Source organism: Myxocyprinus asiaticus, chromosome 9, assembly GCF_019703515.2.
Source record: "Myxocyprinus asiaticus isolate MX2 ecotype Aquarium Trade chromosome 9, UBuf_Myxa_2, whole genome shotgun sequence".
Taxonomy (NCBI): Eukaryota; Metazoa; Chordata; class Actinopteri; order Cypriniformes; family Catostomidae; genus Myxocyprinus; species Myxocyprinus asiaticus.
In genome coordinates this window covers 34,514,439-34,532,483 of record NC_059352.1, presented here as the reverse complement: position 1 = coordinate 34,532,483, position 18,045 = coordinate 34,514,439, and the positions used below count along the sequence as shown (strand labels likewise).

Genomic DNA, 18,045 nt, shown 5'->3' with positions numbered 1-18,045 from the left:
GTGAGCTGGTACTCTGTGAGCTCGCTCGATTTCCAGCTTGTGGCCTGTTATGTCGAGCAGACTCGGGAAAAACTAATCTAGGAATTTCACCATATCTCTGCCCTCTTCATGCTCAGGAATTCCAACAATTCTGACATTATTCCTGCGGCTTCTATTCTCAAGATCTTCAAGCTTTACAAGGAGATGTTCCACATCAACTTTGGTCGCGGGCGGACTAGCGGTTAATTCCCTCTCCGAAGGTTCCAGAAAATCAATTCGTTTTTCAACATCAGTCACTCTTGTAGCTAACTCAGAGAATTGTATTTCCTTCGCCGTAATCGATCAACGTATTACAGCGAGATCCACAAGAATCTTCGTCAATATCACCGACATGTTGGAAAACTGACACTGGATCTCCTCTCCCGCCGTGCCATCCAAATTAAGTCCCCGGGGTCTGTAGGCCTGTTGGGGAATTCATCCTGAACACGTAAGTGTCTTTTAATGTCTCCAGAGCCCGAGGATTTTGACTTCTTTGCCATTTTTTTGCAACAAAGGGCAAATGTGTAACTGGGTGTATCAAAATTAACCAGATTATAACATGAAAATAATCAAAAATTCAGCAAAGTGCGCAGAGCTCGTCGCTCACACGTCTGCTCCTTGCATGGCGTCACGTGACTCTCGTGCCGAAGTAATGTTATTTAAACAAAACAAGCTCCAACCGCTCGGCGGAGCCAACGCAAAAAGAAACAAAAATGATGCCCAGCTTCCTCTGAAAGTCAGAGTACAGTGCATCCGGAAAGTATTCACAGCGCTTCACTTTTTCCACATTTTGTTATGTTACAGCCTTATTCCAAAATGGATTAAATTAATTATTTTCCTCAAAATTCTACAAACAACACCCCATAATGACAATGTGAAAGAAGTTTGTTTGAAATCTTTGCAAATTTATTAAAATGAAAAAAAGAAAAATCACATGTACATAAGTATTCACAGCCTTTGCCATGACACTCAAAATTGAGCTCAGGTGCATCCTGTTTCCACTGATCATACTTGAGATGTTTCTACAACTTGATTGGAGTCCACCTGTGGTAAATTCAGTTGATTGGACATGATTTGGAAAGGCACACACCTGTCTATATAAGGTCCCACAGTTAATAGTGCATGTCAGAGCACAAACCAAGCCATGAAGTCCAAGGAATTGTCTGTAGACCTCTGAGACAGGATTGTATCGAGGCACAGATCTGGGGAAGGGTACAGAAAAATTTCTGCAGCATTGAAGGTCCCAATGAGCACAGTGGCCTCCATAAATGGAAGAAGTTTGGAACCACCAGGACTCTTCCTAGAGCTGGCCGCCCGGCCAAACTGTGCGATCGGGGGAGAAGAGCCTTAGTCAGGGAGGTGACCAAGAACCTGATGGTCACTCTGACAGAGCTCCAGCATTTCTCTGTGGAGAGAGGAGAACCTTCCAGAAGAACAACCATCTCTGCAGCACTCCACCAATCAGGCCTATATGGTAGAGTGGCCAGATGGAAGCCACTCCTCAGTAAAAGGCACACGACAGCCCGCCTGGAGTTTGCCAAAAGGCACCTGAAGGACTCTCAGACCATGAGAAACAAAATTCTCTGGTCTGATGAAACAAAGATTGAACTCTTTGGCCTCAATGGCAAGCGTCATGTCTGGAGGAAACCAGGCACCGCTCATCACCTGGCCAATACCATCCCTACAGTGAAGCATGGTGGTGGCAGCATCATGCTGTGGGGATGTTTTTCAGCGGCAGGAACTGGGAGACTAGTCAGGATCGAGGGAAAGATGAATGTAGCAATGTATAGAGACATCCTTGATGAAAACCTGCTCCAGAGCACTCTGGACCTCAGACTGGGGCGAAGGTTCATCTTCCAACAGGACAACAACCCTAAGCACACAGCCAAGATAACAAAGGAGTGGCTACGGGACAACTCTGCGAATGTCCTTGAGTGGCCCAGCCAGAGCCCAGACTTGAACCCGATTGAACATCTCTGGAGAGATCTGAAAATGGCTGTGCACCGACGCTCCCCATCAAACCTGATGGAGCTTGAGAGGTCCTGCAAAAAAGAATGGGAGAAACTGCCCAAAAATAGGTGTGCCAAGCTTGTAGCATCATACTCAAAAAGACTTGAGGCTGTAATTGGTGCCAAAGGTGCTTCAACAAAGTATTGAGCAAAGGCTGTGAATACTTACGTACATGTGATTTTTTTTTTTTCATTTTTTAATTTTAAAAAATTTGCAAAGATTTCAAACAAACTTCTTTCACGTTGTCATTATGGGGTATTGTTTGTAGAATTTTGAGGAAAATAATAAATTTAATCAATTTTGGAATAAGGCTGTAACATAACAAAATGTGGAAAAAGTGAAGCGCTGTGAATACTTTCCGGATGCACTGTATGTACAATGAGTCAATCTACTCACAAGAGAAACACCCAATGGTTACTCACCCATTGTTCTATAAAAGACATTGCCTGATTTGGACATGTAAATACTTTGCAGCCATCCTTGGTGTTTATTCTCAGTTTGGCAGGTAACATCAGAGCAAAAGTTATCTTCCGCTGATGTAAGAGTTTCTTGCATTCCTTGAACCAATCACGTTTCCCTCTTGTCGAGTTCGCAAAGTCCAGAAACAAGAAAATACTGTGATTCTTCCAAGAAAGCTTTCCTTTGTTCCTCGCCTGGCACAATGATATCTTTATTGGATGATCTCAAAATTCTGGCCAGAATCGATCGGGGCCTTTCTCCCTCAGCGGATCTGTGAGCCGGGACTCTGTGAGCTCGCTCAACCTCCAGTTTATGGCTTGTTATGTCGAGCAGACTCAGGAAAAGCTCATCCAGGAATTCCCACAATTCGAACGTTATTCCTGCGGCTTCTATTCTCTAAACAAGCTTTTCAAGAACATGTTCCAAATCAACTGTGGTCGCGGGCGGATTAGCGGCTAATTCCCTCTCTGATGACTCCAAATAATTGATTCGTCTCTCAACATCTGTCACTCTTGTGCCTAACTCAGAGAATTTTTTTTTCCATCGGCGTAATCGATCGACGTATTACAGCGAGATCTTCCAAGTCCTTAAGTACCTTCGTCAACATCACCGACATGTTGGACAGTTGACACTGGATTTCTTCTCCCGCCGCGCCTTCCAAATAGAGTCCCACAGGCCCATCTGGGCTTTCATCTTGAACCCATAAGTGTCTTTTAATGTCTCCAGAGCCCGATGATTTTGACTTCTTTGCCATGTTTACCTCAAACAGCAAATGTGTAACTGGGTGTATCGAATTTCACTGGATTATATCATGAAAATAATTACAATAATTAGCAAAGTGCGAAGAGCTGTCTCACACGTCTGCCCTTCGCATGGCGTCATGTAGGACCCCTAGACTTGGTCTTAAAGACACACCCACCTGCTGGCGATGCCAATCAGAAGATGGAGACACAACCCATGTTTTTTTGGTGGTGTGTTAAGATCCATGAATTTTGGTTGAAGGTTCAGAGTTTTATGTGTGATGTATTGGGCACTCAAATTTCATTTTGCCCCAGTATTTTGGGCGATGGGGCAGTCATCAATATGGGGATAAATATAAAAAATTGGGTTCTGACCAGTGTTATGATTGGCAGACAGCTTATTTTAAGGGGATGGAAATCAGCTGGTATGCCCTAATTTCCGGAGTGATGTGCAGAGATGGGGAGGGTGGCAGATTTCGAGGAGGTGTCATGTAGAAGGCTGGGGTTTTGAGATTTGTTTGATAGGAAATGGGGCAGTTATTTAGCGATTTTGGGGGACTCTCGGGGAGGGGCTGTGGAGAGAGAAGTATAATTTTAATTATGTATGATAATTGGGGGGGGGGGGTCACGTGACGCTATGCAAGGAGCAGACGTGTGAGCGACGAGCTCTGCGCACTTTGCTGAATTTTCGATTATTCTCATGTTATAATCTGGTGAAATTTGAAACACCCAGTTACACATTTGTCCTTTGTTGCAAAACATGGCAAAGAAGTCAAAATCCTCAGGCTCTGGAGACATTAAAAGATACTTACGTGTTCAGGATGAAAGCCCCGACAGGCCTACAGACCAGTGACTCGATTTGGATGGCGCAGCAGAAGAGGAGATCCAGTGTCAGTTGTCCAACATGTTGGTGATGTTGACGAAGATTCTTGCTGACTTGGAGGATCTCGCTGTAATACGATCGATCGATTACGGCGATGGAAATAAAATTCTCTGAGTTAGGTACAAGAGTGACTGATGTTGAAAAACGAATAGATTTTCTGGAATCTTCGGAGAGGGAATTAACTGCTAATACACCCGCGACCAAAGTTGATTTGGAACATCTCCTTGAAAAGCTTGAAGATCTTGAGAATAGAAGCCGCAGGAATAATGTCAGAATTGTTGGAATTCCTGAGCATTTTCCCGAGTTTTTCCCGAGGCTGCTCGACATAACAGGCCACAAGCTGGAAATCAAGTGAGCTCACAGAGTCCCGGCTCGTGGATCTGCTGAGGGAGATAGCTCCCAATCAATTCTGGCCAGATTTCTGAGATCATCCGATAAAGATCTTGTGATGCGCCAGGCAAGGAGCAAAGGGAAGCTTTCTTGGAAGAACCATAATATTTTCTTGTTCCCGGACTTTGCGAGTTCGACAAGAGAGAAACGTGATCGGTTCAAGGAATGCAAGAAACTCTTACATCGGAAAAAGATCTCGTTTGCTCTGATGTTTCTGGCCAAACTGAGAATAGAAACGAAGGTCGGTCGCAAAGTATTTACATGTCCATATCTGGCAATGTCTTTTATAGAATCAATGTCTGAGTAAACCATTGGATGTTTCTCATGTGAGTTGGCTTGACTTGCTGTACTTACTCTTGAGGAAGCTGGGCGACATTTTGGGCTTTTTGTGTTGCCTCTGCCTAGCGGCTGGAGCTTGTTTTGTGAATAACATTTTTCCTTAAAGAAACTTTTGCATTGATGAAAGATTACATTTGCATTGAAGTTCCCGGACAGATTGAGAGTGGACACTACGGATGACCGCAAAATATCTACATACTCACACAAAGGATGTCTTTTATAAAGCTGACGGATTGTGTAAGTCATGGTATATACGTTTATGCGGCCTCCGAGTGAATTGACTCGACCATCTGGGGAACCAGGATGCCGGTTTTGTTTCTTTTTGTATTGGTTCCCCCTAACGGCTGGAGCTTGTTCTATTGAATAATACTCCTTTGGAACAGCTGTGGATTAATCTGTTCGTCCTTCATGCTCATTCCTCCTGCTGGCTGTAGTTTGTTTTGTTGAGTTTTTTTTTACGAGACATTGGAATTATTACGTCATCCACTGAACTCATAACAGCCGGCTCATTGAACATATCTGAACGGTTTTATATCAGCTGGAATTTGTTTTATGGAAGATCACACCTTTGAGACAGTTCTGTGAATGAATCTACACATTCTTTGTGTTCATTCTCCCTATTTGCTGGGTTTATTTTACAAAGTATTTTCTGTTATGTAATTTTGCCTCACAAATTTGTGAGGCAAAATTGAGCAATCCAATGGCAAAGTTGTCGTGGGGACTCATGTGCATTCATGGACCTTTTGAGTTTAGAGGGATTGTCGCCGGTTGGCGCTGTCGTGCCCGCGCAATGCGCATGTTTTTGCGCACGTTTTTCTTTTTTCTGTTGGCGCTGTTGTGTGCGGGGTTAATGCGCACGTTTTTCTTTTTTCAGTTTGTTTTGTTTGGAGGGATGTTCGGGGTTTGATTGTTTCACTAATGGGGACTGTGGTCTGTATAATTTTGTTTTTCACACACAATTTATTTTTTCTATTATATCAATATGTCAAATGTTAATATGAGTGGATTGTCTCTCTCCAGATGGAATGTGAATGGGTTGGGGCACCCCATAAAAAGAAGGAAGGTTATTTCTTTTCTTAAACATAAGAAATATGATATAGTGTTTCTTCAAGAAACACATCTCTCCCCGCATGAAGCTGAAACATTTGGGAAGATATGGGGTGGACATGTATTCTTTAGTGCTGGCTCAAGTAAGAGCAAGGGAGTCATTATATTGTTAAATAAACATTTACAATTCAAATGTCTCAAACAGATTAAAGATAAATTAGGGAGAGTCATTATTGTGTTAGTTGAAATTCAAGGGCAAAGATTTATTTTGGCTAATACTTACGCACCTAACGTTGATGATCAGGACTTTTTTATAGATCTGGAAGGGATGTTGCAAGCCGCTGGCACCCCTCATGATATAATATTGGGAGGAGACTTTAATCTTTTGATGGACTCAGTCCTTGATCATAGTGAAGCAAAAGTGTGCAAGCCCCCTGGAGCAACACTGACGCTTCACAGGATGTGTAAAAATCTTGGTCTTACGGATATTTGAAGACTTTTGAACCCATCTGGTAGGGACTATAAATTTTTTTTCATCAGTCCATAAGATTTATTCTAGAATAGATTTTTTTTTTTTTGATATCCAAATCCCTCATTTCATCTGTTGTTGATTGCTCAACTGGAAACATTTTAGTCTCAGATCATGCCCTGGTGAGTTTAGAGGTGTTGCCACATATAGAGAAAAAGAAATCATATAGTTGGCGCCTTAATGTGTCCCTTTTGCAAAATCCTGATTTCCAACAAATGTTAAAGACTGAAATCAATGTTTATATGGAGACCAACTGGTCCTTGGTATCCTCTGTGGGCGTGGCTTGGGAGGCACTTAAGGTGGTTCTCAGGGGTCGGATCATACAGTATGCCTCGTTCACCAAAAAATCCAAAGTACGAGAACTCGTGGAGTTGGAAAGAAATATTAAAAGTGTTGAGGCAGAGCTGAAGCGCCGAATGTTGTCTGATGGTCTCAGAGAATTGACCCGATTGAAATACAGATATAATACTATTTTGTCGCAGAAAGTGGAGTTTTGGTTGTTCAGGGCAAGACAGTCATACTTTGAGTTGGGTGACAAAGCAGGGAAGCTTTTGGCTAGATATATAAAGCAGAGAGTCTTTTTCTACCATTCCCTCAGTGAAATCTGCTGGTGGTGAAATTTTTACCTCAGCCATTGATATTAATAATGCTTTTAAAGAGTTCTAGCTTGATCTCTATAGTTCCATGTCTTCGTCTACTGTTGAAGATATTAGAAAATTTGTGGAACCATTAGAACTCCCTAAACTGACGACTAAGCAAAACAATTCTCTTGATTCTGAGCGAATGATCAGTCTCCGGTCGCTGCCATCTCACTTGACGCAGAAAAGGCGTTTGATATGGTAGAATGGGATTATCTTTTTAAGATTTTGGAAATCTATGGGTTCGGGAGTACGTTTATTGGTTGGATCAAGTTACTTTATAGACACCCTGTAGCAGCAGTACAAACAAATGGATTAATTTCAGATAATTTTACTCTGGATAGGGGCACTCGGCAGGGTTGCCCTCTTTCCCCATTATTGTTCTGTCTTGCCCTGGAACCATTAGCAGCCGCAATAAGAAAGGAGGATGATTTTCCAGGGGTGGTGGCGGGAGGCGTGGCGCATAAGCTTCTGCTTTATGCAGATGATATTTTATTATTTGTCTCTGACCCTAATAAATCTATGCCTTGCCTCCACAGAATTATTAATTCCTTTTCCAAATTCTCAGGATACAAAGTCAACTGGTCTAAATCCGAAGCGTTGTCTCTGACAGCGTACTGTCCAGTAACGGCCTTCCAGCCAGGCGCCTTCCAGTGGCCCAAACAGGGCATTAAGTATTTGGGGAATTTTATTCCCCACAAATTTGTCTGATTTAGTTAGAGTTAATTTTGACCCCTTAATAAAACGCAATGTGGGTAGATGGGCTTCATTACATTTATCGATGATTGGGAAGGTTAATGTTATTAAAATGAACTGTATTCCAAAATTTAACTACCTGCTACAGTCTCTCCCGGTAGATGTCCCCCTCTCTTATTCCAAGCAATTTGAAAGCATAGCAAAGTCCTTCATTTGGAATGGTAAACGCCCCAGATTACAATTCAATAAGTTACATAGGCCGATTGACAAAGGTGGGCTAGGCTTACCCAAGATTTCGTTTTATTATTATGCATTCGGTCTCAGACATTTGGCTCATTGGGCGCTTCCACCTGAAAGAGCCCCTCCCTGGTTCTGCATTGAACAAGAACTTCTTGCCCCTATCTTGCCATTGCAATGTCTTTCTACCAAGCTGCCCGGAGAACTAAAGACACATCCTGTTATCTCACACATGCAGTTAGTGTGGACAAGGGTTTCCCGCGTGCTCAATTCGGACATTTACCTGAACGTTGCCGCAAGTATTTGGTTAAACCCTAAACTGTGTATTAATAAGTCCCCTTTTTGCTGGACAGAATGGATTGAGAAGGGAGTTGCTATGCTGGGTGACCTGTATGAAAATGGAGCATTGAGATCCTTTGAAAATATTACACACCGGTTTGGGATTCCCAGATCTCAATTCTTCAGGTACTTACAGCTGCGCCATCTACTTTGTACCATCTTTGGGTGTAGTACACAGCCCCCTAAAGCTGCAGACACTCTTGAGATAGTACTAGCGGCTTTTGTAAAGGGTCACGAGGCTTCAGCGTACTATTCCTGGCTAATTCAGAGTCTAGGGGATGGGGTTTTGACATCTCTCAAGACGTTATGGGAGAAAGACTTGAATTTAGTACTGGAGGATGAAGAATGGGGTAGGATTTTAAAAAATGCCAAGTCTATGTCTAGGGATGCATGGATGCGCCTCATTCAATTTAAGATTCTGCATCGTTTTTATTGGACTCCCTCTAGATTGCATAGGCTTGGTCTTAAAGATACACCCACCTGTTGGCGATGCCAATCAGAGGATGGGGACATAGCCCATGTTTTTTGGTATTGTACTAAGATTCAAGAGTTTTGGTCGAGGATATGTCTGTGAGATCCTGAGCACTCAGATTTCATTCTGCCCCAGACTTTGTATTTTGGGGGATGGGGCAGGGGTTAACTTAGGGAACACACACATTGAAAACTGGGTCCTTACCAGTGTGATGATCAGCAGGAAAATGATCCTTGGGGGATGGAAGTCGGCTGGTGCACCCTCATTTCATGAGTGGTGCACCGAATTGGGCACAGTGGCGGCCTTTGAAAAGATGTCGCATAGGCGGCTGGGCAGCTTGGGTGCCTTTGAGAAGAAGTGGGGCACTTATTTGGCCTTCTTGGAGGGTGCCAGGGAGGAACAGTGGAGAAGGACAGTTTAAATGGTGTATATGTAATTAATTGATGTGTCGAACCCTTTTTCTTTTTTGTTGGGCAATTTTTTGTTTTTTTTATATGAGTATTTTTTTTTATATATATATTTATTTATTTATTTTTTTTTTGGACTGTTTGCTTGTATGCGTGTCTGTTATTATTCTGTGTCTGACCACTGGGTTGTGTGTTGGGTGGGTGGGGGGAAGGAGGGAGGGAGCGGGGTGTATTTTGTTGAAAATTGATTCCGTGTTTTCATGTGCTGTTTATGTTGATTTGAGTGTGGAATCAATAAAAATTGTTAATGACTAAAAAAATAAAAATAAAAAAAAAAAATGTATGTATGATAATTTATTTTTCTCTTTTGTCTTTTTTTTTGTGTGTGTGTATTCTTATATGTGATCACAGGGGTGTTCGTTGTGGGTCAGGGTGGGGTTGGTGATTGGGGAGGGGTAATAGTGGGGGTTAAATGTTGATTCAATGTATACATGTTGTGTTTTTCTTTGTTATATATCTTTGAATCAATAAAAAAAAATTTCAGTACATACTGTATATTGTATATTTTTAATTACACCATGTCTGTTCTGAGAACTTTTAAGAGCGCGTATTTCATTTGCATTTAAACATTCTGTTTTCATATTAACAGAGAACAAACTCTTTATTTGTCTGTCTTGTAGCTCTATGTCTTATAAAAAGAGGTTACTAATGCTGTAAACTTGTTAATTTAAAAATGATAATGAAAATATTATTTTGAGTGCTTTTTTAATTGCGCAAAAAAATAAATAAATAAATAAATAAATAAAAAACATTCACTGATAGGCCCAGGGAACCAATATTTTTCATACAAGTCTGGGCCCGTGTGGGAGAATAGACTGGTACAATGCAAGAATTCTGGTTACTCCCAATCAGTTAAATTCAATGTTGCATACAGCTGTTGATGAACATTGGAATATTCCACGAATAAAAACAGCTGGAAATGATCTGTAGTGAGTAAAGGCCAATTTCAGTGCTTGTAATTTGAAAGCTGTGGTCTGAGCAATCAAATTGAATATTCAGTCGTCCTAACAGATCTCTGCCCATTAGATTTACTGGACAGTGCTCTGACAGGAGGAACCTGTGTTTGAGTGATTTATTTCCCAATTTTGCAACTATTGGTTCAGAAAAATATGGAGATCAGAGGCGCCTATGGTTTTGATCAAATCTGAGCTGGGTTTAGAAGGCAAAGAGCCCTTTGACAACACTGAATAGGTGGCACCAGTATAGACAAGAAACATCATATTTTTACTACACACAGAAAACTCAATGAATGGGTAATTTTTCTAAGTCATCGGTCAAATTTTGGAGCTTGAATTATACATTGACTTTCATTTTCACACTGTTTACCAGTCCACTCTCCCTCCTCATCCTATTTTTATTTCGGATTATTCACTGAGAATCTTGGGAGATTATATTCCTGCTTCATTGTTCTGTGGCCGTATTGGCCGCAATTAAAACAGGTGCCTAGGGCACCCTTACCTCTACCTTGGCCTCTGCTTCGTCCCTGTCCTCCACGTCCAACACACCAAGTGAATTCTGAGTCTTAGACTGTCTGTCATGTAGGATGCTTTCAGCATGTTTGGCATGGTCAATAAAGTCCTATAGATTCTTGTTCTGCCATCCTATGCAACTGCTCTTTGTCATGTCAGCGATCTTTTTGTCTAGTCCTTGTGCTATAACTTGTCTGGCATACTTGAGACCTGTCGCATTCATCATTCAGTCCAGAGTGATCCTTGACGGCCTGGACTACCCGATCCACGTAATCATCCACTGTCTCTTCGGGTTTCTGTTTGCAGTTATTCATTTTGTCCTAGTCCTTTGTCACAGGAAATTCCACTCTTATATGATCCATGAGTTGGGTCCAGTAGGTGGGGCAGTGGTCAGTGGTCGTTTGCCTCGTGGATCCCATGGGTATGTTGGATCTTTACAAAGACGTTCCCATTTCAGTCTGAAAACACAAGCCATCACTTTAGTCCATTCTGGGTTGGTCAGTTTGACCATGTCATCTAGAGTCTCTAAGTCCCAGATACATTGTTCAGTGTTGGTTTTTGAGCTTGTAATATCCTTAACCATGGAGTCCAATTCAGCCAGCTCAAGTGGCCGGTACACATATGTTGTTGCTGGTTGTCCGCCCATGGGTTCGGAAACTGGATCAATGGCATTTGCATCTTTGCATCATCAGGTTAAAAAAGCTGTCACTGAACTCATCGTCGTTGTCTTCCTCCATCTTCGTTTTTCTTGATTTGGAGGTGTGATGGTCTTTACTGGGTCTCTCTCTCATTTCTGTACTGTGACCTCTATGCACTCTAGATATGGTTTGAGAAGAGACTGGTTCTTCTTTCACGGTTGCTCTTGGGTCCGCTGGCTTAGAGGATGAAGCTCCAGTGATGTCAGCTGACGAGGGTTTGCTCTCTTTTCAGTCTATTTTCACCTAAAAGTCTTTTCTTAGCCTCATTTTCCCACTTTGTAAATTCATTCCAATCTATTCCACCTCTTGTATTCCTGCTCTGCAATAAACACCTACACTCTTCTAACTTTGTAACACTTAAAGTGCCATTTTCTGGGAACTTGCCCTTTGTCCATTTATGCCATAGCTTTACTTGTTTTTTTTATCTATTTCTCCATAAACCTTTTCCATTTCTCTCAAAGGTCCCGTGTTCTCTTTTCTCTTTGAGGAACCCATTTATTTATGCTCATGAGAGGGATGACGTAAGCTCGTTGGTAAGGTCACGCGTCACGTGGAGGAAGAGTCAGGAAGCATGTCATTGTTTACAACAGAAACTTGCACAGAGCAAAGAACAAGCACTGTTCACAAACCAAAACAGTCCAAAACAATTTCAAAACAATATAAAATAAATAATTTCCAAATAATAGTAATAAAAAAAAAAAATGTAAACAATGACGCGCTTCCTGACTCCTCCTTGTGACGCGTGACCATACCAACGAGCTTACGTCATCCCTCTCATAAGCGCGCGTCACAGAGATGTGCAGAAGCGAACATTTGTAGTTAAAAAGTATATAAGTATTGTTTCTCAAAATAATCAATCGTTTGTGTTCAGAAGAACTTTATTTGTCGACTGGAGTCATGTGGATTATTTTGATGCACCCTAAATATGCATTTTGGACCGTCAAAAAAATGGAGTACATTCACTTACATTGTTTAGATGAAAAGGCATGAAATGAAATCCTAAAACTCTTAAATTCTGTTTTGATGTAGAAAGAAACTCAGATATCATCTTGGATGGCCTGAGGGTGAGTAAATTATCAGCAAATTTTCATTTTTGGGTGAACTACTCCTTTAAGTTTAAATTATAATTGTTTTTTATTTTTAATATATTTTTTTATTATTTATTTTTTTATTTTCTATAGAGCTCTTCTGAGAGCCTTCCCTCCATTTCTTACGTCTTAGTACATCTACTAAGAAGGTTGTAAGCTACATACTAGAAATTATCCTAGTAAATTCACGAACTTTAAAGCTATATGCAACTGTGAACTCTCCAGTTCACCAGGAACTCCCCTCTGATCAGAACTATCTCTGTAATGCTTTATGCAACTGTGAACCCAGTTCACTTAAGAGTCGACTCCTTTTCTTATGCTTAATTTACCAAAATAGCCAAATATATTAAATCAACTCACCGGGTCGTTGGCTCTGTCACTCAGTGTGAGCAACTGCTGTAGTTAGGTGGGTGTCTCGTCCAATTATTTTATTTTTTTAGATCTCTTCAAATTTGGTCCAGTTGTTGTCAGTCAGTCACTCCGCTGAGCTGTTGGAGCCCGCCTATGGGATGACAAGATATGTAGTGGAAATTCACCTGTAAATTGAATCAGGCCACTCCAGTGGTAAAGCTCAAGCAAAGAAAATCTTTATTCTTACTCACGAGCCCAGGTAGCCCTCCTACTACCAAAGTATACCTCAGAGAGCTACAAGGGTTAGTTCCAAAATGCAGAATATTTATCCAACACAATCATGCATATTCATTTTTCAGAAGACAAAGAATCAATTAAATGATTGGCTAAATATTAAAAGTAATTACCATAGAACCTCCTATCTTTCTTCACCTTACAAGGACAGGTTCCTGTCCTGAAATGCTTTATTTTTCATCCATACTAGTCTTTCTCAGCACATTCCATAATAATATGTTTTTCACTCATCGCTGTGTCCTCTGATAAGACACAGTTCTCTGCCTCCCTTTTCCTCTCTGACCTTGGCAGAGATGGCCATACAAAGAAACTTCAGTTGACTTAGCTACACAAAGAGAAACTATTTATCTAAGCTTCTGAACATGTTTGGTTCATTTACAGAAAGCAATTTACAGTTAATAAATAATAGAAAAGAAACTAAGCATAATGAGGATTAATACAAATTAATTTTCCACATGGGCTCTTCTAACATTTTTTGGTCACGATTTTCTGATTGGTGGATCTTTTTCTGCTGGATCCATGTGGTTCTGCTACTACATTCGATTTTGAAAAAATTATGTTGAAATAACATGGACTGGTGGCTTCAACAGAAGCATACCATCAATTAACAACCTCAGAGCTCAGGTCAAGTTAGTTTTGATAGGTTTTTGTTTTCGTAAAAAAAATCTATTCTCCTACGTGAGAAAAAAATTATGGGGTTTTTACTTTCGGAAACCTGACTGTTGTGCTGTTACAAATGGGTAAAATATTTGTCATGAAGACGTAACACATACTTCAAAACCAGAGTCATCCATAAAGCATTTGGATGAACCAAGGTGAAGGGCACAGTGTCATAGTATGACTATATACAAATGCTGGACATTTTCAGAATGTTCAAACTTCCAAATTAAATGCATCTGTGACGGCACTGTCCAGGTGGCGCGATTCTGTTTTGAATAGTCTCCTACATTGCTGCTTGTGGCTTGTAACTGATGATCGAGAGTTTGGCTGTTTAAGCCCCAGAAAATCTCCTCGACGCTGCAGTGCTGTTAGGACTGTGGTAAAGCAAAGGATTTTGTTTAATTTAATACTTGATATTTAGATGACTTTAAATATGAATGACATACGGTACGTGTAGAACACAGACTGACCCCCTGAAGTAACCTGAGGTTAAGTGTGATAACTCAATCCATCCGGGGGTTTGAACCTACAAACCTTTGAGTTACCTGCACACATTAGCCTACAACACCCAAACTCATGCAACAATTACAGCATGTCAACTCTACCTGTGCATTCTGGGTCACTTTTTTGTTGTTGTTGGAGACGGCATCATCTGAAACACAGCTGACATTTCTCCTTTTCAACATCTGATCAAGTTTCTTTGCCTTTCGGATATCCACAATGACTTTGATTCTCCTTTGTCTTAATTCCTTCAATTGAAAATGAAACACTGTCACAAATACTAACGAATCTGTAAACCGGACGTAGCCTGCTGGATTATTAGAGGACTTAGGTTAGCATCTTTTCCTTTATTTTTAAACTGCTTAAGACGGGCGACATTGTCACTCCCGGTAGAAATCATTTTGCTCTGTTGAAAGTAGGTAAAAGGATTTGATCAAATATTTTAACACACGCAACGTGTTACAGACCATTGAGATTTTCGGATTCATTTGAGCCGCTTTCTAACCCAGACTCAAGTAAGTCTTTCCTCTTTAGCACTAGTGATACAAACTGTTAAAATAGCTGCGATGAGACGCGCTTACTAATACTGGAAACCGAATCGTTTAAAACAGTTTTTTTTTTTAAATTAAGAATTTAACTTAGTTTTCAGAAAAACACTCAAGGCGCTTACCATTTCCTCGTTACCGGCGGTGACGCATTTATGGGCAATGCTACAACGATGAAAGAACAACAGTGATTGGACAATGGTTCTTGACATGCCCAACCATCTTTCTGAAGAAGATATCGGATACGATTACACACGTCCTCTTGCACGCCCAACATGCACTGTATTATGCAGCACATAAACCTTTCAAATGAATAATGTTTCTGATTATTTTGTGTAAAATTCAACCATCTGTTGTATCTGAATCACATTTCGTCTGCAAACATCGCGTGATCTTCTGTGAATGGTGTCGGTTCAGACAACGACGGGAAGCGCAAAGTGTCCGGTTTGGCTGCTCTCTTTTCAACACCTCCCCCCGACTGCAAACGGCAAATCTCGCCGATCGGTAAATCGAGTTCAAGTCGAACATACCTTTCTTTTCTTTTCTTTTTTTCTTTTTTTTAACGAAAACCGAAGTTCTTCCGAGATTTGATACCACCCCATATGAAGAGCTCAAACTTTAACAGAAAAAGACAACACCGTCCCAATAATGTAGCCGTTTGTTGTACAATTCTCCATTGATGATCGTCAACTGCAAACTTTGAAAGGAAATTCCATGAAGTATGCATTTTAACCACTCAAAATACCTTGTGCATTATGATGACCCAGTGGCCTAATGGATAAGGCATCAGCCTCCGGAGCTGGGGATTGTGGGTTCGAGTCCCATCTGGGTCGGTGACATTTTGAGTTTTTTGTTTAGGAATTAAGTAAAGAATCACGATTAGAATTTCAGCATATTCTTTTAGACCTTTCTCCAAACTACTGTCAATGATCTCTAAACAAATAGCACAGCCAACAAACTCTTAAAGACCCCATTAAAGTCTTATTAATTTTAGCCCATGTCTATTTCTATTTCAGTGTGTATACACATTTAAAATCTACAGTCTCTCTCTTTCGGCCAAAAAGACTTTTTGAAATTCTTGATGTCACAAAGCAGCTGAGAAACTTTGCTTTCTAGAACAAGAATGTACTCGCCCCCTACATCTTTTCAGCACACTTGTCTTTCCAAAAATAATTCCTCATCATCTGAATTTCCAATAAGAATAACTTAAAATGGTCATACTACAAAAAAATCCACAATTGGTGTATTTAAAACATTTTATTTTTAAACATTGAACCTAGGTTACATTTATTGGTAAGCCCCTTGGCTTTATGAATCCACATAAATGGCAGCTTAACAGGTTAAAAAATATTTTTTTTTAATAATAATTTAAAGAAAGTTTTTGTCATCTTTTTGTCACTTGTGTTACTTTATAGTTTTTAGTCATTAAATACATTTCACAAATGTTATTTATCAATCTATTCTGCAAGTAGTTACAGGCACAGAAGGATTATTGTTATAATGTAAAAAATTATGCTTTTATTCATTTTAATTAGGTTTGTGAAAAGTGTGATTGTGTGGCATTTGCTCTTTTACACCATCATATCTTTGCTATAATTATACAAATATCTGATGGACAGTAATACAAATATAATGATACAATACTTAAAATACTTACTCTTGAATAACAGTCAATAAATATAAAAACATTTATATGTTAAATATGAAAAAAAAATAAAAAAAAATAAAAGTGGTAACACCAGTGACACAATGAAGCTCGAAAAACTGCAATTCTCCAATACTGATTACTTGGATGAATTTAGAAACAGAGTTATTTGTTATAAAACCAAAGATTATCACTGACACTTAGAAATAGATCTTTAACAACTGTTTGAGTATTTAATAAATTAATTTAAAAAAAATCAGCTTTAGAAAAAAAAAAAAAAATGTAGCATATATGTAGTCTGCTAGTACTATGTTACTGGACTAAGAGGGGGATGCTTGGAACTGTCCTGAGCTATTAGTAAAGAACAAAGACATGGTGCCTTTGCACCTTTCTGTCCACTACCTCACTTTTAATGTCCAGGTCTCCCATGATGAACTTCCAGAACCCCTGCTTAATTTGAACTGATCACAGATCAGTGCCAGGGGCATTAAGCCAATAATCTGTTTGTCACCAGTATCAATAACATCATATTTAAAGCTTGGCCAGATGGCCAGATGAACTTCTATCTATTCTATAACATGTTTAGTCACACCTGACTAAAGAAACAATGACAAAGACAAACTACAATCAAGAAATGTGTATTGGGAGTCGTGTGGCGCCATGCAAGGTTCGGACGTGTGAATGGCGAGCTCTGTGCACTTTGCAAGTTTTAAAACTTTTTGTGTCATGAACCGGTGAGACTCGATACACCCTGATTCTTAACTGTTCTAGGAAAACAATATGCCAAAGAATTCGAAATCCTCGGGCTCTGGAGACATTAAAAGACACTTACGTGCTCAAGCTGAAGCCCCTGAGCAGCAGGCCGAAAGCCCAGGAGTCAATTTGGCCAGTGAGGTGATGGAAATTTGGCGACAATTGATGAACGTGACGGCAGTGCTAACGAAGATCGTTGCGGACTTGGAGGAGCTTGCTGTAATACATCGATTGATCACTGCCATGGAGACGAAATTCACTGAGGTGGTTACAAGAGTGGGGGATGCTGAGAAACGGATCGATTAGCTGGAGTCATTGGAGAGGGAATTAGATGCTAAACTGCTAGCGACCAAGGCAGATTTGGAACGCATTTGGGAAAAGTTGGAAGATATGGAGAATTGTAACCGACAGAACAACATCCGAATTGTTGGAATTCCTGAGCAAGCAGAGGTTTAGAATATGGTAGAATTTCTGGACAGGCTTTTCCTGAGTCTGCTCGACATAACAGGCCATAAGCTGGAAATCGAGCGAGCTCACAGAGTTCTGGCTTGGATATCTGCTAAGGGAGACAGGCCAAATTTCAAAAATCAATTCTGCTTTTTTTTTTGTGCTGGTTCCGCTAGCAGCTGAAGCTTGTGTGGAGGAACACACTTTCGGGACAGTTATGTTGATGAATCTACACATTCTTTGTTTTTATCCTGCCTATTGGCTGGAGTTTGTTTTATAGATTTTCTTCTTATGTAATTCTGTCTCACAAAATTTGTATAGAAACACCAA

The 18,045-nt window shown here is 40.3% G+C and overlaps 1 protein-coding gene and 1 non-coding gene across 5 annotated transcripts in view; one reads left to right on the top strand and one right to left on the bottom strand.

Annotated features, from left to right (window-relative positions):
• Positions 1–15,302, bottom strand: part of LOC127446057 (uncharacterized) — a 30,655-nt gene extending 15,353 nt beyond the window's left edge. The window contains exons 1-2 of one of the 4 annotated variants that reach the window (XR_007898095.1): positions 14,996–15,302; positions 12,880–13,021 (exon numbers count right to left, since the gene is read on the bottom strand). The gene's annotated coding sequence lies outside the window, so the exon portion shown is untranslated. The other 3 variants (XR_007898096.1, XR_007898094.1, XR_007898097.1) reach the window with 3 other exon arrangements.
• A 328-nt stretch (positions 15,303–15,630) lies between these two features.
• trnar-ccg (transfer RNA arginine (anticodon CCG)) lies at positions 15,631–15,703 on the top strand. The gene has a single exon. It is a non-coding gene; the product is annotated as a tRNA-Arg (tRNA).
• Positions 15,704–18,045: the final 2,342 nt, after the last annotated feature.